The following is a 22,413-nucleotide window of genomic DNA, read 5'->3' on the forward strand; positions in this document are numbered from 1 at the left end:
GATTTGAAACTCAATGGAGAGCAAGACTTCTTTCCCATAAACAAGTTCATAGGGAAAATGTCCTGTTGTGTTCCTCCATGTAGTTCTATAGGCCCATAAGGCTTCAGGAAGCCTTTCTGCCCAATCTCTTCTATGAAGATGAACAGTTTTGGTGATGATGCTCTCAAGAACTTTATTTGTGGATTCCACTTGACCATTCGCTTGCGGATGGTATGGAGTAGATTTTCTATGCTTGATTTTGTATTCCTCCATCAGCTTCTCCATCAATTTAGATGTAAATTGACTTCCCTGATCTGTCACAATTTCTCTTGGGACACCAAAACGAGTAAAAATATCCTCAAAAAGAAATTGAACAACTGAATTTTCAGTGGCAGAAGGCAATGCCTTTGCTTCTACCCATTTAGTAACATAATCAGTACAAACCAATATATACTTCTTTTGCTTAGATGGTGGGTTGATGGGTCCAATGAAATCTAAAGCCCATTTTTCAAAGGGTTCGATGCATACCTGTGGCTGTAATGGCATTTCATTTGAAGGAGTTGGTCTCCCAACTCTTTGGCAGCTGTCACACCTTTTGACATATTGTTTTGCATCTTTGAAGAGAGAAGGCCAATAATATCCTAAAGAAAGGATTTTATAGGCCGTCCTCTTGTCAGCAAAGTGTCCGCCACACGGTTCATCATGACATGCCTTAAGGATGTCAGGCATTTCATCTTCCCGAACACATCTTCTGATCACACAATCTAGCCCTGTTTTGAACAATTCATTAGAAATCCAAGAATACTTTGAGCTCTCCTGAATGATTTTCCTTTTCTCATTAGGAAATAAGTGTGGAGGTAGCTTCCCTGTAACCAAATAGTTAGCAATATCTGCATACCAAGGAGTTTTAGTAGTTACTGCGAACAGATATTCATCTGGAAACTTATCCTCTACGGGAGAATCCTCGTTAGTATTTTGAATTCTAGACAAGAAATCAGCTACTGTATTTTGTTTTCCTAGTCTATCTAACACAGTAATATTGAATTCTTGTAGAAGTAAAAGCCATCTTGTAACTCTGCCATTAGTAACAGGTTTGTTCATGAGATATCTAATTGCAGAATGATCAGTATGGACAAAAGTTTCATAGCCTGTTATATAGTGTCTAAACTTGTTGATTGCATGAACAACGGCTAAGAACTCTTTTTCAGTCACAGTATAATTTAACTCAGTGGGAGTCAAATTTTTACTGGTGTAATAAATGGCATAAGGAACTAAATCCTTTTGACCCAACACAGCTCCTAGAGCTGTATCTGAAGCATCTGTAGAAATGTGGAAAGGAAGTTTCCAGTTTGGCCCTCTCAAAATGGGTGCTTCAGATATTCTAGTTTTTAAAGTTTCAAATGCAGATTGACAGTCAGGATCCCACTTGAATTCACAGTCTTTGGTAAGTAATTTGAAGAGTGGAGATGCTATCTTGGTGAAGTTTTCAATAAATCTTCTATAATACCCAGTAAACCCAAGAAAACTTCTAACATCTTTTTGACAATTTGGAATAGGTAACTTGGAGATGACTTCGACTTTTGATCTATCAACTTTGATTCCATCTCCTGAAATATGATGTCCTAAAACAATCCCTTCAGTAAACATCATGAAACATTTTTCATGACTTAATGAAAGATTTGTTTCTTTACATCTTATAAGGACTTTTTCCAAATTTTCTAATGCTTCTTCAAATGAGTTACCATAAACTGTAAAATCATCCATATAGACCTCTACACAATCATGAATTAGATCGGAAAAGATTCCTAATACTGCCCTTTGAAATGTTGCGGGTGCATTACATAATCCAAAAGGAAGTACTCGGTAAGCAAAAGTCCCCCATGGACAGGTAAATGTGGTTTTGTCCTGATCTTCAGGTGCTACCTGAATCTGATTGTAACCACTAAAACCATCCAGAAATGAGAAATACTTTTTGCCTGCTAAAGTATCTAATACTTGATCAATAAAGGGCAAAGGAAAGTGATCCTTCAAAGTTGCTTTGTTCAATTCCCTATAATCAATGCAAACCCTCCATTTACCATTCTTTTTAGGTACTATAACCAAAGGGGAAACCCACCGGCTATCTGAAATAGGGTAAATGAAGTTTACATTAAGTAACTTTTGGAGCTCTTCTTTCACTATCTCCCTAAGGTTTGGATTCATCCTTCTTTGAGGTTGTCTGATTGGTCTACTGTTTTCCTCAATGTAGATGTGATGAATGCAAGTCTTAGGATCAATACCTTTCATATCGGTATACTCCCATGCAAATGCAGTAGAATGTCTTTGCAAGATTTTGGTTAGCTCTTCCTGTTGTGATTTTTCCAAGTTTCTGTTGATGTTTAGTGTTTTTCCTGGAAAGATCTCAATGGCAGAACTACCAAATTCTTCCATAGAGAAAAGAGACATTTGTCTAGATGATAGACACTCTATGTCAGAATCCAACTGAAATTGTGTGGAGTCATATTCTGAAGATGGTTCAAAATTTTCTAATGTATTCAGAATTTGACTATCTTCACTAATCTCAAAAATGGTAAAGACAGGTTGTATAGTATCTTCATCATAAACCCACTCATTATCTCCTATTTCTGTGATTGCTTTTGCTGGAGGATACAGATTGAACTTCTTTGTCGAATTACCATCAAAAATGTACATATCCCCAGACCTACAACTTATGAAAGCATCAGCTGTGGCTAGCCAAGGTCTTCCTAAAATAAGAGGATGCCCTCCTAGATTACTCTTGGGAGTTAAAATCATGAAATCCACTGGATATTCCCAAGAGTCTAGGGAGACTGGAATGTCTTCTAATACACCATCTGGTTTAATAATTGATCGATCTGCAAGTTGCAATAAAGTAGGTGTAAAAAGAAGATTAGGAAGTTTTAGCTGGTCCATAGTCTGTCTACTCATGATGTTGATAGCAGCCCCTAAATCAATCAAAGTATTTGGTATTTCTACCCCATTGATATGTGTTTTGACAATTGGACTACCGAGATCTACATATTTCTGCATAGTAATCTTTCCCATCATGATATCTGCAATTTTTCCTACCAGGTGGATCCTTCTGGTATCTCTTGGATTCCTTCCTGGTCTTTTAAGACTCAACTCCTTTATTGTTTTTGCTAGAATAGGAATCTCTTTAATGGCTTGTAACAAGGGAATCTTGATACAGACATTTTTCAATTCATCTAGAAAATTATAGTCAGGCAACCAAATTTGTTTTTCCACTCCTTTATCAATTTGTAATCTTTCAGGGAAAGGAGGTGTGGATAAGGATGCAGGTTGCTCAACTATGGGAGTTGTGGGGGTTAATTCTTTTTCTTTTTCTTTTTGAGTGTTTGGGTTTTGAAGAAATGCTTCAGAACCCTTATTGGCTTCAAGAGATTCTTCCTCAAAAATGCTTTGCTTTTTATCATTTATAGAAGGTTTATCTAGAACTCTACCTGACCTGAGTTGTACTTCATTAAGAGGAACAATCATATAGGTAGGGAATGGTTGACCTTCCATCATGTAAGCATTTTGAGGGTTTTTATTATTGGGGTTTGGCAATGGCTGAGAAGGAAGTTGATTTGACTTCTGTTGGAATGGAAGCAAGAGTTGAGAATTTTGATTCTGTTGAGAAGGTTGTTGTTGTGGAAATGGCAATGATAGTTGCGGATTTTGATTTGGAAGTTGTGGAGCTTGTTGGTTTTGAAAAGATGGAGGATATTGGTAAAATTGAGCAAATCTCACATAAGGATTTTGCATACCTTGTACCCATGATTGAAAAGAATTTTGAGGTTGGGACCAAGGCTGTTGCCAAGGATTCCAATTTGGTTGGGGTTGAAAATTCATAGAGTTGTTAAACCCTTGATTTTGTTGCCCCTGCCAAGGTCTCCTTGCAACAAAACAGAGAGATTCAATTGTATTTGGATCTTCTTGAAAGACAGCTTTGAGCCCAGGAATTGAAGGACAATCCTTGGTCTCATGGTTCTCTGAACAGATTACACATGTTTCTACAACTTTTGCATCCAAGGGACATTCCCTTAGAGCATGTTTCTTTCTACACTTTGGGCAAAAGATGGCCAAAGCCTCAGCTTCTGCTTTCTGTTTATTGTGAATCTTAAGGGTGTCTAGTTGCTCACTAAGACTCCCTAAGATATCAGTTTTGAATTCATCAAGCATGTTGCCAATCTCAGCCCTACTTACCGATCCAGTTGCAGATTTATTTGCTCTGATGAGAGAAGGATCTCTAGGCCCTTTTTGAGTTTTGGATTTCCCCCTTGAGAGATGGACACATAATTCTGCTATATCAGAAAGTGGAAGTTGAGATACATCTCCTTTTCCCATCATATTCAAAAGATCTATCCATTCATCTCTAATGGATTTTAGTAAAAGGGCTTTCAAGGTCTCCTCATCCAAGTTACTCATTTTTGCTCTTTTCAGATTATATTGAAATCTTTCAATTAATTCCTCCAAGTTTTCATCTTCTTTTTGCATCATTTTGAATACCTCATCCTTGTGATTGGTGGGCATACAATAGTCCAGGTACCTATCCAAAAATGTCTGTTTCATATCATTCCAAGACCTAATGGATTGAGTGAGTAATCCCATGAACCATTTCAAAGCTGATCCTTTCAATGTTGAAGGAAACAGTTTGAGTTTTTGAGAGTCATCCAGATAATCATAAGTTCGAAATACGACTTCAAACTCAAATAGAAATGTTTCAGGGTCCTCATTCCTTAACCCATGGAAATTCGGGAGGACAGATGGTGAGATGTTCTTCATGGTGGCTCGGGAGTCCTCATCGACTATAGGAAACCCAAATGAGTTATCCCCATCCCTATTTCCTCCATTGTTACCTCTACCTCCTCCATTGTTTCCTCCTCCTCCTCTACCTCTACCTCTACCAAATCCAGGTGCTCCTTCCTCTGTCATGGTAGTTTCCCTAGAGACTTCAGAGTCTTCTGGTTCTTCTACTAAGGGTGTATGAGAAGGAATTTCTCCCTCTTCTTCAGGTGATTCTACTTCTTCAATTACAATTTGTCTCTCTGGAGAAAGAAGGAAAGGATCTCTCTCTAATTCAGATTCGATGGAAGGTATGGGAGAGTCAACTCCTGCTTCTTGAATTCTGGGAATCCTAGGGCTAGGAGTGTCAGTTGGAGATCAGGGAGGTGTCTCTTGTCTATTCCTTGAAGTAGATGGACTTGTAAAAATCGAACTCTTGGCTCTAGCTAAAAACCTTCCCCTAGAATCTCTTGCTCTATGCATGTCATTTTTTATTTTCCTTCAAGTCAGGGTAATAATTCTCTTTCTGATCTTCCAGGTCACTCTAGGTGCAAGAAGAGAGCATACTCAAGAAACTATTAAACCAATAACTCTCTCTTTTCTGATCCTCCAGATCACATTAAGTGCAAGAGGAGAGCATACTTTGAGATGTTATCAATTTCCTTCCTTGAAATTTTCTTATTGTGTTTTTTTTTAAGAATTGGCTACCTAATTTTCACTTCCCCGGCAACGGCGCCAAAATGTTTGGTCAATTTAGTGATGTCTAAATTGCAACTTTTAAATGTCAACCCGGGGCTCGTAAGCTGATGAAGTGATGTGTACTGTATGTACTTAGGCAACTGTTTCTTATGTTTTTGTCGTTTTTAACTTTTTAAGTTTGTTTTCAAATATATTTCTCCTACAATGATGTGATGGAAATGAAATAAAGTGAGTGAAGTGTGTGTGATTGTGATGAGTTCTAAATGATTTCTTAAAACTTAAAAATAATCTACAAGAAAGCTTTGAACAAAAACTGACATGAAATCAACTCTTAAAGGAAAATGAAGGCATCCAATAAAAGACTAATGACATTGGCCCAGTATCTATGCTGCTGCAAGAAAATGAAGATGAAATCTATGTCAAGTCTAGCTAAAACTAAGTAATATGAAACTGAAGTAAATCTACATAAAAGAAAGACTAGTCACAAATACTTTAACTTCTTCTTAACCTCTTGTCTTTTAACTGAATATATCATGTGAGAAACAGTCAAAAATAAGCCAAGCAATTGTGAGTTCTTGAGCAACTAAACCAAGCTGTGTTAGTGATATTTTGGTCCTCAATAAAGATATTGAATTATAGAGAAGAAACCATCAATAGGTAAACAACTTGATATCTAAAAGTAGTAAGCAACTATGCAACTTAAAAAAATGATAACAAAGAAATAAAGGCTGCAAAGAAAAGAAGGTCAGCAACATAGACAAGATGATCACAAGTGTCACTAGCTGTGAAAAAGAAAGAAAAGAAACTGTCCCAGGCACGCCTAAGCAATCTGCAAAACACACTGATCAGTCATGGAAAAGTGCAGAAATATAAATAAGCGGAATTCAAAGTTATATACAGCTATTGTACATGATCAAAACACAGCAATCAAAGGCATTCTGTACAAATATTATACATAAAATGATAAAAAGAAATGCAGGAAATTAAAAGCACTGTACAGGCCTTAAGTAAACAGGGGCCCTCTGCCTACTCCAGCCAGCTCAAAAGATCAGTTACACGCTTAGAAACAGAACGGTCTTCTCATATATTATGTAGCAAAATAGAAAGTACAGTGGGGTTCAAAATTACATATCAGCAGCTAACTATCCAGCGTTCAGAGATGCTTTATTTATAGCAGAGAAAACAAAACTAACTTAACACAAACTACGCTATTCTATCAGCTGTGTAAAAACACGTAATCTGGCAGCGTCCTCGGATTTAGGCAACGGTCATGGTGGGCATTAAATCTTCTGTTGGATTTGTGTTTCCCATCATCTTCGTGGCTAAGGAAGAGGCCAGCTGTTCTTCACGTGCTCTAAAACCGAACACGCAGAGCCGTGCCACCGCTAATGACCTCTGTTGACTGTAGTTGCCCCCTCATTGACCATGGGTTTTTATGACTGGTTTGGCTGAGCTGGAAGGACACACACCATGTCCTTGGTTCCACGAACTTGCCCATGTGGCTCTTCTGCCCGGAGGACACCTGGAACATGCCGTTTAATAAAACAGCTGCGGAATCCGGGGTTGGCTGCGGAAACCGAGATCAGCTGCGGAAACCCTGTGTGAGCTGCGGAAAGCGCAGCACTTGAACCAAAATTCTAATCCAACAATACAGTCATTAGCAAAATTAACAAACCATGTAAAAAGTCCTAAAATACAATGATTTGAGCAATTTGATGGAGGGAATGAGTGGCAAAAGAAGGAAATGAATAGGAAAAGAAGGCTGAGAGGATGTGTAAAGAAGTGCAGGTTTGAGGCTCAACATGCTTACAAACAGAAATGGAAATAAACTAGCTAGGGCGATGGTAGCTTATCTTTGAGAAGAGATGTGGCGGCTACATGCCTCTGAATTGCGTTACAATGAGGCTCGAAGGCCTATTTATTGTTGAGAAACAATGGAAAACCCTAAAAATCCAAAAACCTAACCCTAGAAGATGAAACACCAAACTGTGGGCCCCGTTTGGGTAAATTGGTACATCAACTTTCTGGAGTCGTAACTTTTGCATACAATCTTCGTTTGACGTGCACAATATCTCGTTAGAAAGATCTATCCAATAACTACAACTTTGGGAAGAGTGAGATCGGTCCATGGACCCATGTTGCTCCCAATTTTCCCAAAAAACGTCGTTTAGGGCCTCAAAACGGCTTCGAAAGTTCAGGACTCGAAAAACTACTAAAAATAGGAAATTGTGCTACAATTATGGAAACTAAAAAGCTGAAAGAAACAATGGTGGGTGTCCAAGTGGACTTGGCAGGTGGCCACCAATATCCACCTGGATCAAAAAAGGCCATACTATCTTGTTGTTCAATGACGAACTTTAATTTAAAATATTATAATTCTGAAAAAAATCCTCTTATATAGTAGAGTTGGTGTGTCTATAGAAGTGTATGTAGAAAGAGAAACAACTAGAACCCTACTACATTGAAGGGTGAAACCAAACACTCTAAATTCATAAGAAAAACTTATTAGTAATAAAATACCCTAGCTAGTGGATATTGTCTTCGATTCATTTTAATTTGATATAATTACACTCAGATCAAATCAAAGTAATTGAACAAATTTAGTGCGTGTAACAAGTTTTTGTGTTTTTGTTTTGATCCTTATTTATAGTTGAGTTTTAGAGAGACTTTTATTCAAATGTTCTAATATGTAATGTATTAGCTTTTATGTCTTTCAAATAATAATGAACATTTTTGGAAATTCCGGTAAAAGTTTTTCTTACACCAAAAGGCAAACAACTTTTATTTGGGTGTTGATTGTGTAAAGTATTTTGTAAAATTGTTTGATTGATAAATTATTTCGAATCATGAATTACTGAAATTAAATTTCATAGGATGTTCCAAAGGAACACACTTGTGTGGAAGCCTCTCTAAAGTCAGTTTATCTTCAAAGGTCCATATATAAGCCAAAGAAGGGGAGCTCTCTACATAGGATCATGAGTTGCTCATAAGCAACCCATCCATATGAGAGATAGAGCATTAGTCTAATGGGCCTCTAGCCATGTTAAAACCCACTCATTAAAAAATAAACCATATCTTGAGTCTTCAAATCCATTAAGGAGCATTAAAAGAGTTAGAAATACCATTGCATAAATACAATGTACCAACCTTTTCGCCTTTTGCTATTACCAGGGCTCCTTTGGTGACCTTCCAAGCTTTATCTGTGAAAGTTGTCACACAACCTTCACCGCCTAATTGCCCTGTTGAAATCAAGTTTTTCTTCAGATCTGGAACATGTCTTACCTCCTTTGGTAGCCATTGGTTTCCATTCTGTTGTTTTACAAGAACTAACAATTTTACAGGGTTTATCATCACCCAAATGGACTTCTCCAAAATCTCCTTGAACATAGTCATGAAAATATTTCTTATCAGGTGTGGCATGGAATGAGGCGCCTGAATCTACCACCCAGGAATCAGTGATATTTTTGAAAGAAAGAATCAAAGAATCTTGTAACACCTCACTTGTCACATTTGCTTCATGATTGTTTTCTTGTTGTGCATCTCCTTCTTTTCCCTTTCGAGGTCTACAGTCTTTCTTTAGGTGTCCTTTCTTTCTGCATTTCTAGCACATTATCCCCGGTCTGGACTCGGATCTATCTTTCCTTGATTTACTGCGATATCTTGAGCTCTTTATTCTTTCCATTTTTCTTCCCTTAAACTCTGCACTCAAAGCATTACGTGATGTCTCACTGGAGCTTTTCCGTCACATTTCCTCGCTAAGGATTGCACCCACAACATCATCAAACTTTAAAGTGCTAGATCCAGAGACAGAGTTACTAATGGCCATAACTAAACCATTCCAACTTTATGGCAATGAGCATAGAAATAATAGAGCCCTAACTTCATCATCAGAATTTACCCCTACAGAACTTAACTGACTTGTAACTGTATTAAAATCATTTAAATGGTCTGCAACAGATCCACCTTCTGACATCTTCATATTAAATAAACGCTTCATAAGAAATACCTTATTTGAGGCCGAGGGTTTTTCATATAGTTTGGCCAATGCCGACATTAAACCATGTGTTGTCGTTTCCTTTGAAATATTAAATGCTATTGACGCGCTAGGCACAACCGTATTGTTTCAAGTGCCTTTCTGTCGAGAATATCCTATTCTATGTTTGTCATACTCGTTGGCTTCTTTGTCTTTTCACTAAATGGTAAGTGCAGATCTCTCTGATACAAATAATCTTCCATTTGCATCTTCCATAGCTGGTAGTTTTGGCCGTTGAATTTTTCGACCCTAAACCTACCCCATTGCTCCTACTTGAACCAGGAACCCTTCTCTCTTGCGAGTTTATCAGCCAAATAGACCTTCGACTCTGATACCAGTTGTTAGAAAATTATATATTACGGAGCAATGGAACACATAAAATATTGCAGAAATATAAACACAGAAAACACATAAAACAAGAGAGACACATATATACGTGGTTAACCCAGTTTGGGCTACATCCACGGAGAAACAACCAGTCCTTCTTTTATTATATTATCCAGCAAACTGAAGAGATACAACCTATAGCAGATCCGCTGTAACACCCTCTTCAATCTCAATCTCCTCTCTCTTCCTCACTCAAAATACAGATATACATAGACGCAATACAATTCCCTCATACATAGTGAGGCGTTGCCTTCTAGGGAACAAAACACTAAATTAAACATAACTTCTATCGTCAGGTCATTCGCCTAATGAACGGCCCAAATTGACTAGAAATTACTAGACTTTTACAAGGTAATTTTACATCTATTTTTAGCTTCGGGGGCGCTGCCCCCGGACCCCCCAGCCGAGGGGGATTTACCCCCCCACACCCCCCCGCGTGGAGGGGTGTACAGTCTTCCTAGGGTATACATCCAGCTGAAACCTTTGAACACAGAAGATAATCAAACTTCAAACCCAACAAGGAATTATTTGTAGGTTTGGGCACAAAGTTGGCCTTCAGTACAACTTATCATCCACAGACATATGGACAAATAGAGAGGGTCAACATGATATTGGAGCACATGTTGAGGATGTATGTGATGCATCAACAATGAAAGTGGGAAGAGTACCTTCCAATGGTAGAGTTCGCTTACAACAATAGGAGTTAGGAATCATTGAGGATGAGTCTGTTTGAGGCATTATATGGGTGGAGTTGCAAAACTCATATCAATTGGAGCGATCCAGTTAGCAAGGTGTTGATTGGACCAAATATGTTGGCCGACATGGAATAGGAAATTCAAGTGATCAAGAAGAATCTAAAGGCATCACAGGATAGGCAGAAGAGTCATGCAGATAGGAATAGGTTATTTAAGGAGTTCCAGGTTGGGGAACATGTGTACTTGCTCATCAAACCGAAGAAGATATCCTTGCGGATTGGATCATGTGGCAAGCTGACACCATGGTTTTGTGGACCCTTTAGTATCATTGAGAGGATTGGGCCAGTAGCCTATCGACTTGCACTACCTCCAAAAGTGAAAGTCCATGATGTTTTCCATGTATCTTTGCTTAAGAAGTATGTTAAGGATGTTGATCATGTGATTGACTAGTATGTATTGCAGGTGGAACCAAATGGAGAATTCCAGTTGGAGCCTCAGTGTGTATTGCAGAAAAAGGTGTTGATGCTCTAGAATCGAGCAATCAAGCAAGTTAAGGTGCAATGGAAGCACTTTGGGCCCGATGAAGCTACATGAGAGATGGTGGATCAGATGCGGGCTATGTATCCTTCCTTGTTTATTGGTTGAGGCAAAGCAGTTTTGAGATAGTGTTTTGGTATATGCTTTGATTGGTGTTTTGGTATATGTTTTGATATGATGTTTTGTATATCTTGTGATATGGTATCTTGTTATATGTTTTGGTAAATGTTTGGTGATGTTTGGTATATGTATATATGTATATGGATGTAAATATCGCCATGAACTATGTTATAAAACTCTAATAAGTGGTATGGGTGTCATGTCATTATGATTATGTTGTCATGTTACTATGATATCATGTGGTTATGTTATCATGTTATCATGATGTCATGTGGGTTAGCACTCAACAGGGTGGTCATTGTAAATACTGCATTGAGCTATGTTATAAAGCTCCACGAGCAGCATGTCTTCTTTCAGCGGATTGCTAAGGTATATGTGTGCTTGAACACCGAGGATGGTGTCCCCCAAGGGGGAGGGTTCTATAACAAACCTCGTGAAAATTCCATGTAATAAAAATAAATAAAGGAAAAAATAATAACAACGGTTGATGGAACACTTATTCCAAGCTGAATGTTGGGCAAGACATCCTAGGGGGTGTTCATTTGGTTTTTTATGGCTAAGGCAATGGATAAGGATTTGGAAAGGCAAAATGGCATTTTTGGCACATTTATTTATGAAAATAATGGAAATTAGGAGAAAAGGGAGGTGAAAGGTCACAAGTTGCATGTGAGGAGGAAAATGAAGGAAAATAAAGAAAATGGAGGCCTCATTATTGAAAAGGCTTCTGAGGATAAGTTGGTAACCTTTTGTGAGTTTAGCTTTAGAGCTCTCTCATTACTCTCTCTCTCTTTATCTCTTTCTTGGATGATTTGAGTTTTCTTGGAGCAAGAAAGGCAAAGAAGGCAGGAGGAAGCAAAGATCAAGTAGGGAAATGTAGGATCAAGAAGATACAACAAGATTCATTGCATGTATCAATTTGCATGTGTATTTTCCTTGCTAGATTTGGCATGCATGGGATTGCATGTGATTCTTTTCTATCATGGCATGGGTTTTGCCATATGTTACAATGTTCTTCAGCTTAGTCTTGTCATTTCTGGATAGTCTTGATGAGATGGGTTCTCATACTTCAGTTGATGTGGGATGGCCAGATGGATTTGAAGATGAGTTGGGTGGATCTCCGAAATGAAAAACACATGACCTAGTGGTCCCTGAACCAGACTACGGGTCATGGTAAATCCACTGAACTAGTAACCCTTGAACCAGATTGTGGGTTGCGATAAGGCTAGGATTGTGTGCCTTAGTGGGCCTAGGAATCCTTGTCGGTGAATGGTGGGATATACAGTAAAGCCAAGAGGTGGATTTATCTCCATTGGGCCTAGTAGTCCCGGGATGGGATGTACAGTAAAGCCTGGAGAGTGTGTCTCGGTGTAGGGCCTAGTGATCCCTAGATCAGACTGTGGATTATGGTAAATCCTGAGAGACTAGGAGGCACTCAAATTCCTCACGGTGTAGGTGGAGAACTCCAGTGGCATCCATGCTTGTTTGGTTCTTTTGGTGTGTTCTATGAGTCCCACATTCATGCTTGGAATATGGCACGGGGGTGAATGGCTGAAGAGAGATTTGGCTTAGCCATTCTATGGTTGAGTGGAACATGGTAGTCCCATTTCCAGTTGGTTTATTGCATTCATTAATGAGAAATTCATTCGCATGATTTTCATGTGTAAATGTATTGATGTATATGTGGATTTTATGGCTGATATGCTTATGATATTTCTGTCCCTATTATGTTGGTTATATGCATGTTTTATGACAACAACTATGTATGGCTCTCAGCATGTTTTTACTTGTAAATGAATGAATAATGTATTTATGGCCTAATATATGATAATGCAGCAAATGACATGAGGGAACAATGGTTCATAGCGATTCTCAGATAAGCATGAAATCCCTACACTTAATTCTTTTATTTACACATGTAGGTTACATGTTGATGATATGTTTGACGAAATGCATGTCATGGTTAGTAGGGGTTTGGTTAAGGTCTTGTTTAACTTATTGCTTTTGCATCATTGTTTCCCTGTTCTTTTATTGATCTTAAGTTATCATTCCATTCTAGGCAGTGACCTGGGATCTGGGCTTGAAAAAGTGGCTCAAATCCCGAGGATGCTGGCACAAAACTAGAAAAATGAGTCTTTGGACGTTGGAAGGCAAGCCTGTGAGAGCGACTTTGGGTTTCTGGATGCTGTCATGCCTATAGCATGAGAGTGGCTGAGGCCTAAGTTGTCCAAAAGCTCAGTGGGACCCAAGGGCAAGCTGTCTGAAGTGTTGGATTAGTTCCTGAGGGTCCTGAAGTTGATGTTGAATGTCTGTGTGTTATGTTTCCGTCGATTCCACTTCCTTAAGGTCACATAGGAGGTCAAATCCAATCATAGTAGCCTCTCATCGCATGTTTACCTCAGTTGGTTGGTTATTTGGGTAGATGTGGGAGGAGGGTGTTACACATGCATCTTCTTATGAACCTAGCTACATGTTCCATTAGAGAAATTTTGAGGTCTAAAATGGGTCTTCTAAGGAATATTATAAAATAATAGTGGAAATAATAAAGTAAAATTAGATTACATCATCAAATTTTAAGGGGAAGAAAGAAAAAACTACTTTTTCAACTCGTATTTTCAACATATCTCCCTATGGTTTTACTCAAATTTCAAGCGGGAGAACTCGTTGGATGCAGAATTTAATTCCTCATCCAAGGAGTACCCATGCTGGATACTTTCGATGGACCCTGCTACACAAAAAAAGAGAAATACATGAGAAAAAAATTTTGCAATCACGATTTTCCATGTATTTCTCATTTTTCGTGTAGTAGGGTCCATCGAAAGTATGCAACATGAGTAATCCTTGGATGAGGAATTAAACTTTGCATCCAATGAGTGCTTCCATTCAAAATTTGAGTAAAAAACTATAGGGAGATAAGTTGAAAATACAAGTTGAATATATATATATATATATATATATATATATATACTTTTTTACCCCAAAAATGGCGAATCATTCCCTATGGTTGATATCATCATCTTGAATCCTATCAATTTTTATAAAGTTGATGTTGGTTGTACATTTTTGTTTTGAGGCCCATTTTTTACCTCAAAATTTCTCTAATGCCTACATCTTGGGCCAATACACATACCTTTGCAGGTTAGCCGTTATCTTCCCTACACTGAAGTGCACTACAACCTTAGGGGTGGCATGGGCCTCTCTAATCAACTACAATCGCTCACCTTTGTCGTTTTCTCTTGAAAGAGTATTGACATAAATCTTGTGTTCCATATCTTATAGTTGATAAATCTCATATGTGATTATTTTATCATGGTTCATAAATGTTGAAATAAGTAAAAAATTCATCTTCTAATAATGTAACCACCCCACACACCAATCTTTGAGTATAAGTGTATGCTCAACACTACCTACATCTTGGATGAGAAAATAGAAAAATTATGCCAAGATTTGTGAATGCTTATGAGTTTTCTTAGTGAATTAAGATTATGGTGGTGTTGTTGTTTTTTCCATAGATGCTCATGATATGCAAATGCACATATAAATTGAAATATATGATAATATTATCAACTAATAATATTGCATGATGAAGAAACAAGGTTACTATGATATCACGAGAGGGGAAGAGGGAAGGGGGTGTGAGAGGGGAAGAGGGAAGGGGGTGTGTGGGTGATTTGACTTTGACAATTGACTTTTGGGGACTATTTCCCTTTCTTTATCATGCTTCCTTAAATGTTCACATATCCATCTTTAACTTTTGTGTGTGTTCATGTCCAAGATATCATAGCCTTGGGTAGAGAGTACACCGCAACAAAGAGATGGTCTCTTCTAACCATTCCACATTGTTTCGCTGCCACCGTCTCACAACAAATCACTGCTTTCGTTGCGACGGCTCAAATTGTAGCCTTCTCGTCCGTGACAAAGCTACCAGTCATCGACCAAGTCCACCATTCGCACATCGCACTGGCAGAGCTGCATGCACCACCCACTGAAAGCCATACACATCTCATCACCATACCTCCGCCATCCGTTGCAGGTTGCTTTATGTACGGAATTCATAAAGAGTTAAAAGGCTACGTCAGCAGTTGAGATAAGCTGACGATATTTCCGACATTTTACATTCCAAATCAATGAAATAGAAAGGTTCCCTTTTTTGAGACAAAAAAACATACAAAATATTCGCACTTTCTTTTCAATGGGTGATCAAATATTCGCACTTTTTAGTTTTCTGATTTGTCCAACAAACGAGGCATTCCATATTTCCTTTCGCGGGGTTTCCATCTTCCTTTAAAGTGGATGTCCTTTATTAACATTAAATGATTTAAATACGTGGTTATCGTAAATGTTTAATGTGCTTTTTGAATGTTAGGTTTAGACCTTTGAAATTTTTTTAAATATTTGAAGTGTTCTATCTAAGTCTCAGTTTTCTAAATTTAGTGGGCAATTTGTCTAAAGTTTTCAGATGGGGTCCCCTAAAGAAGCATTTATTAGGGTAATTTGTCTAAAGTTTATTGGCATATTTTTTGAGTGTAAATAATTCGACCCAATACAATGTTGGATGTGAAGAAACTATTTAAATTAATTCATTATTCCCATGTGATCATCATTCTCGATAGCATTGGGTCATTGTAATTGTTTTATTGAAGGGTTTAATACTCATGTTAATTGTTAATCCTCCTATTCATTTTTATTTTATTTGAAATTAACATCTTTATATTAATTTTATAAATTTAATAGTAGTATATGCTTGCATTAGTATAGAATAATAATTTTTATTCTATTCTTTATAATAATAAAAAAAATTTGCCATTTAAACTTGTTACAAATATTGAGATATTAATTTGAAGAGAAAGTTGATTAATTATATGGTGTATCTTTTTAGACTAATATTCAATGAAAAAGAATAAAAAATGGAAAAGAAGTTAAAAGTTGGAGTGATGCAATTATAATGTAATACTAATTGAGTGAATAGTTTTACATTTGAATTCAACAATTAAACAAGGATGGTTGTTGACGCAGCAAGTCCCGCCTTAAGAGAAAAACATGTCTTTTCGCGTTGGCCAGCTTGGAAGATAGCCCCGCGGTGAAGTGAAAAAGAGCGATTTTTTTGGCAAACACCTCGGAAAATCAATGAGTTGGCAGTTCAATTTAATTAGAAGCAATAGTTGGAGCATAGAATATAGAGTATATCAAGTGCAATGGCTCTTTGTATTCGCTATGTATCTAAGACGGTTGTTCAACAGAAGCAGATAGGACAGGGTTATCAAAATTAGTATACTACTTTATTCTACTTTTATATCATAACATCAAAGATAAATCAAAAAAAATTATTTTATGTTTATATAATAACATGAAAATTGGTTTGAGCCATGACTTATGTCTCTTTGTTTTGAGAAGCGTAAGAAATGCAATACGAGTGGATCACGTACTTTTGAACAAATAGATGGCATAAATCGCTACGAATATCTAAGAGACATTCTCAAAGCTACAGTGACTATATTGAGGATTTGGAAGTTGTTGTCAATATTTTATGGAGTAATTGGTCCTACATGTAGGCATGACCTTTAACGAGACGGAATGAGAGTTCCTATAACACATGCCCATAATAATATAATAATATATACAGAACACACAGGAACGTGAATAGGCATAAGTGTTTTCTGCATCGCAGGTGTCAAACAACACAATTCCAGTTGTTAGTCTAACAAGTTTGCCCCCATCTTCTGAATTTTTGGTATGGAGGTGCCCCAAGTGGGTTTGCAGGTAAATGTTTTCTTTCATTTTCATTTTTTTCACCAGTTTAACTTGATCAAGGTTTTGGCCTCTGTAAGAAATGATGTTTTGTGTTTGCGAAGATTTTTTGGCTCAAAATGATGAGGCCCAGATGGCCAAATCTCTATTTTCCCTAAGTTGAATGACTAAAGCCCATTTTCAGGGCATATATAACTGTAATTTCAATACCTGGGTCGATCCTTGTGCAACCCTCGTCCAAGAAAAGAGAGCATAACAACATTGGTAAAGTCTCAGGTTCGATACCCAATAGAGGAAGAATTTCAAAATAAAACGCAAGCCTCAGTTTGGGCTCATAGAGGCTCTCTGGGAATGGGTCCAACACAATGTTGTCCCCTAATGGTTCCCACACAATCTTTTCCTCTAATGGGATACCTAAGTTCCAACCACTTGTTGTTCAAAATTCTTTATACATTTTAACATTGGAGGAGGTCCAAAACCAACTTGGAGACACCATCAATCCTCTTAACAACATGAGCATAGACGAGCTCCTAAAGAACATTTGGATAGAATAGGAAAACCATCCTTTTGTTGGCTCCCTAACCATTCTGGCTAACCTATTTCAAGCTTTGCATAGGCATCACCGAAACTCAACGCATCCAACTTGTAGAATTTCATATCAAGGGTACAACTTGAATGCATTCGAGAATTCAAATGCACACTTTTTGACTTAAAACAACTTGGAATATTGTTAAACCTCCCAAAAATGAAATGAAATTAATGGTTTATGTAGTGCTCAGTGTAAACATAGTTATCGATCAAATGAGAAAATGACCTAGTACTCGTTTTTCTGAGGTAGCAAAAAATCACACGATTTTGAAAAATGGTGATTCAAAATACACCCTTTTTTTTAGAGCATATTTTTGCCACTTTAAATTTTTTTATGTATCAAGTGTGAACATTTTTTTTTGGTATTGATTTTCATCTTGACTTTGAAAAGTGCTGATGAGCATCAACCCCTTTTGTTTAAAGGGCTTAGTTTTTACACTTTAAATTTTCTAATGAATTAAGTGTGGATAATTTTTTTTTAAATGTTGGTGATTTTCATGTTAGAAATAAAACAATTGACCTTTGGGGAATACTTCTCTTTCTTTATCATGCTTCCTTAAAAGTTCACATATCAATCTTTAACTTTTGTATGTGTTAATGTCCAAGATATCATAGCCTTAGATAGAGAGTACACCGCAATGAAGATATGGTCTCTTCTAACCATTCACTTGGGCATTGGGGGTGGGGATCATGGGCGAATTATCATTAATTCATGTTTTCTCTCCAATACTCTATCTTCATCTGTGATACTTCCTTCTAGCTAGTTGTGAAAGAATTTGTATAAATCTCGTGGATGTTGTAGTTGTTTTGTCATAAATGGAAAGTGTGTCAAATGTACTCGTGGTTGGTAATAGCTTGTGGAAGTTGGGAATGTGTTATTGAAAACATTAGAGAGAACATGATGGTTTTGAGGGAAAATTCATATTTGGAAAATTCATAATAGATGAACACAACACCATTAAGCTTTCATCTTGGTTATTGTTGTTCATTAACTATTTGGAGCAAAGTATGGGCCTCTATGAAATTATTCCAAAGGAAATTAGTATTTGAGCTCTTCCCGCTTGCATTAAAGAGTTTTGGAGGGAAATAAGATTCCCAAGACACCATTGAACAAAGAGAGGTTGGATTTGTCTCGTGTGTAGTGGAAGAGAGCACCATCACTTATTCATGACTAGATATGGGCATGCATTGCTCTGTATTGAGCATATTGATTGTTTCATGAGAGAATGGAGAGGCTAAGTGAGATTATAGACACATACGATCTTCCCTTAATCTAGTGGTATCATGGTCAAGCTTGGGGTTGGATCGATAACCGATACATAGGGTTTGGTGGTAAATCACCCCTCAAAAACTAATTGGGATAAGTGTTTGAATCTATTACTTGAATTCCATGAGTTAAATTGGGATTGTATGTAAACTCGAAATGTGAAAAGGTTAGTTATATAAGATGGATGATAATATAAGATAAGTTATGTATGTGGTTAAATCCTTGTCGAGTACCCAATGGGGATTGTTGTACATTCATGTTTATTTCTGTTGTGTTTGCTTATAATTCAAACAATGCAATTGTTATCACTTGTTAAGATCTTTGATTCATGTATGAACTATTTATATGGTCGTGTGAAGTCGTAATAGGAAGATTTGAATTGTAAAGGAAGAAAAGAAAGTTTATTGGAGTTCCACAATGGCTAGGGGAGGCATCCAGGTCCATTACATTGTAAAGTCGATAGAAATCACCCAACAAGATCATTTTATATTCATAAATTTATCTTCGCCACATTTTCATTGTGAATCATCTTATGGAAAATGATTGTAAGTTTAACATGAACCAACACTCTCAACCATGGGAGGGGTAGCCACTAAATAGAGGAGTCAAATTTTATCCCTTGAAAAACTATTTCACTATATTCCCCACATGGAAGATCTTCCATGGGGTAAGAGGTAATCAACATAGTGAGGTAATTAACATGATGTATGTTAGTATAGAGAACTATTCCATGGTAAGTTGTCATTGAAGGTTGAACATCCCTTGATGGAAGAGGGCTAAGCATGTCTCGTAAATTTAAGCCATGAGTATTTAGAAAGAACCAAGTGAATCTTTCAAGACACAAAAGAACCATCATGTGATCTCACAGTAAGGAAAATATATGAATACAAAATGGCCCTAGTTTCAAATTATTAGGAGCATATTTCACTTATGGTGTTCCCAAGGAATATGGTGATTTGTCTTAATGTAATTTTGATGTTAGCAAACTCTATATTGTGGGAAAGGGACCTTGAAGTTGCAAGATAATTGGAGTATGATATAGTTTAGAAGCTACATGAACCTATCACTATGTTAGAGATATATATCTAAATAATGTTGAAATTTGGAAAAAAGCGACTTTCTAAAATTAGACCATGTAAACTAGAGAGAGGCTTTGTATTCATTGAGTTGAAAAAAAAGCCATCTTACATATAAAACATGAATCAAGTCCATATTTAAATATATCATAAAACACTTAAGAATATTATATAGATATCTAAAAAAAATACCACACAAATTCATTTATCTAAATCTATATATAAGTATCACAACAAGAAAGATAATTTAAATCACACATAAAATTACCGAATTTTATAAAAATGATAACATAATTTTTATTTTTAACATTTCGCTGATGAAAAACATTATCTCCATGTTAATTAATTTAACATCATTTCAATACTAATTAATTTAGTGTTTGGAGATATGCTTTTCAAAACCTCCGACGCATGCAAAGTTAGCATAAATGTCAATGGTTTACTAATTTTATTTAGCAAACACATCTTTTCACTGAATGGAGAAGGACTATTGCCACGTGCCACGTGCCAGATGTGATTCAATGTATCTTCCCACATACATGCTTCTGTCTCTGCAAGTTGCAGAAGTTTGCCAGCCAACCACTGGCGATCAACATCACAATGTGCAAGGTCTTTTGAAATGATTACAAAAGGATGAGTTCCTTCCTGCCCAAGTTTCATATAGGAATCAGTGATACCAAACAGAAAAAGTAAAAATTCAAACCAACCAGCTTCATCCAGCTTTTTATAAATGGCAGGCGCCCCGACAAGTCACTTGCATCTTGCTCTACTACTGCTGTTCTTGCCTAGCATATCATACAATCCGGGAGTGGTAGCTGAACAGTTGGGCAAGCAGACTGTGATTCCGGAATATGGAGAGTAAAGTAGCAGGAGATTATTATTATGAAGCCATGGCAGAACCTGCTACTGGCACTGACAGAGCCCAGAGGACGGCAATGGCTCCTCCGCCGAAGAGGGGAAGGATAAAAAGGGCGATCTTTGCTGAAATACTCGAGGCCCTCAAAAGGATCCGGAACAGGGATGATGGCTTCCCCTTGCAAGATTTGGAGCCCTGAAAAGGCCACATCGACTACCGCTGCGATTGATTTATTCAGGCCCTGAGGCCATTAGGGTTTCTCCTGTAAATATATACAGTTTTTATTTTTTTCTGTGTAGAGCTCGTGGCTGAGTTACTGTTGATGCTACTTGTAACTAAATGTAATTGGAGTTCAATCTCCCATACGGCCAGGACTCGCTCCCTACTAGTATACAGAATTTTCTGTTGTCTTTTTAATGTAAAGATCTGCTCTAAAATATATAATGATTTTTCCTTTTTTTCCCTTTTAATAGATTTTTTGGCTCTGAGAGTGGCGGCCGCAAAGCATTTTTAGGGCCTGCTTGCTGTTTGAATGATAGTAATAAGTAAATCTGAGTGGAATTTAATTATCTCCTCTGCGGCCAGACTGGGCCGTTATTTTTGTGGGTTCGATCGTTTAAACCTATCGTGCTGCGATGGAATTGGGATCAGGTGAAACAGGAATATAGGATTCCCGTTCGCCCTTGACCTGCTGAAATCTGGTCAGACAAGAAAACAGAGTTCTCATTGATTCGAAGCTTTGATTTAAATTTCAGAATTCTGCATCAATTTAAGATAGGAAAAACCCTTGTCGGTAACATTTCAGCCTTTATTAATGGCAGATTTTTCAGAGAATTCCTCTTTAATTTACGCCCAAGCTGTGTTTTTCCTTTAATGAATATCCTGTTTTTCCTTTAATGAATACCCTGCAGTTTCTTGGGACCTTTATGAGGGCAATTAAATCGCGTTATTGTCGGTGATCTATCGAAATTTAATGTTTATCCGAGAAAGAATCGAATCAGACACCTTTTGGGTTTTGGATGAACAAACCAGAACGGATCGAATAAGTGGAGGAATTTTTTTGTTAAAAATGGTTGGAATTTGGGTAAAAAAATTTCAAAAAATCTTACAGATACAGTGTTTGAATCAGAAATAGATTCAGCACCATCAAAAATGTCTAGGACAGCTAAAATTATGAATTTTGACAGCTTTTATTTGGATTTACAAAAATCCTTACCGGATTTTTTCAAAATATGACCAAAATTTCCATAACTTTCACAATTTTTAAACTACACATTTTTTGGATTTCTTTAAAATTTCTATCATAAGAAGCCAAAACCCAAGGTAAGATTTCACCCATGGTGAAATTACTCTGTCCTAAAATTTGGCCATTCTTACTGCAAATTTTGGGATTATTTTAGAGTTAGATGGACAGGTCACAGTAGCCACGAAATAATGAACTTTACTCTTTGACAAATTCCCAATAATGTGTAGTCTTAATTAATTTCAACTTTAAAATTATAATAATAATAAATATTTAATGCATTAAGGTCAATTGGTTTTTTTAATTTAAGAAAATAAATAAATTTCTTAAAATTTAGAGATATTTCCCAGAAATGAAAGTCTGTTTTTTTACAGACCACTAGCAA

The 22,413-nt window shown here is 37.0% G+C and overlaps 1 pseudogene; it reads left to right on the top strand.

The window, feature by feature from the left end:
* The first annotated feature begins 20,525 nt into the window (after positions 1-20,525).
* Positions 20,526-21,255, top strand: LOC149188495 (uncharacterized; annotated as a pseudogene).
* The last annotated feature ends 1,158 nt before the right edge of the window (positions 21,256-22,413 follow it).

Source organism: Pinus tabuliformis, chromosome 3_1 (genome assembly GCF_031772625.1).
Source record: "Pinus tabuliformis cultivar Carrire ecotype Pingquan chromosome 3_1, CPIR1, whole genome shotgun sequence".
Lineage (NCBI taxonomy): Eukaryota > Viridiplantae > Streptophyta > Pinopsida > Pinales > Pinaceae > Pinus > Pinus tabuliformis.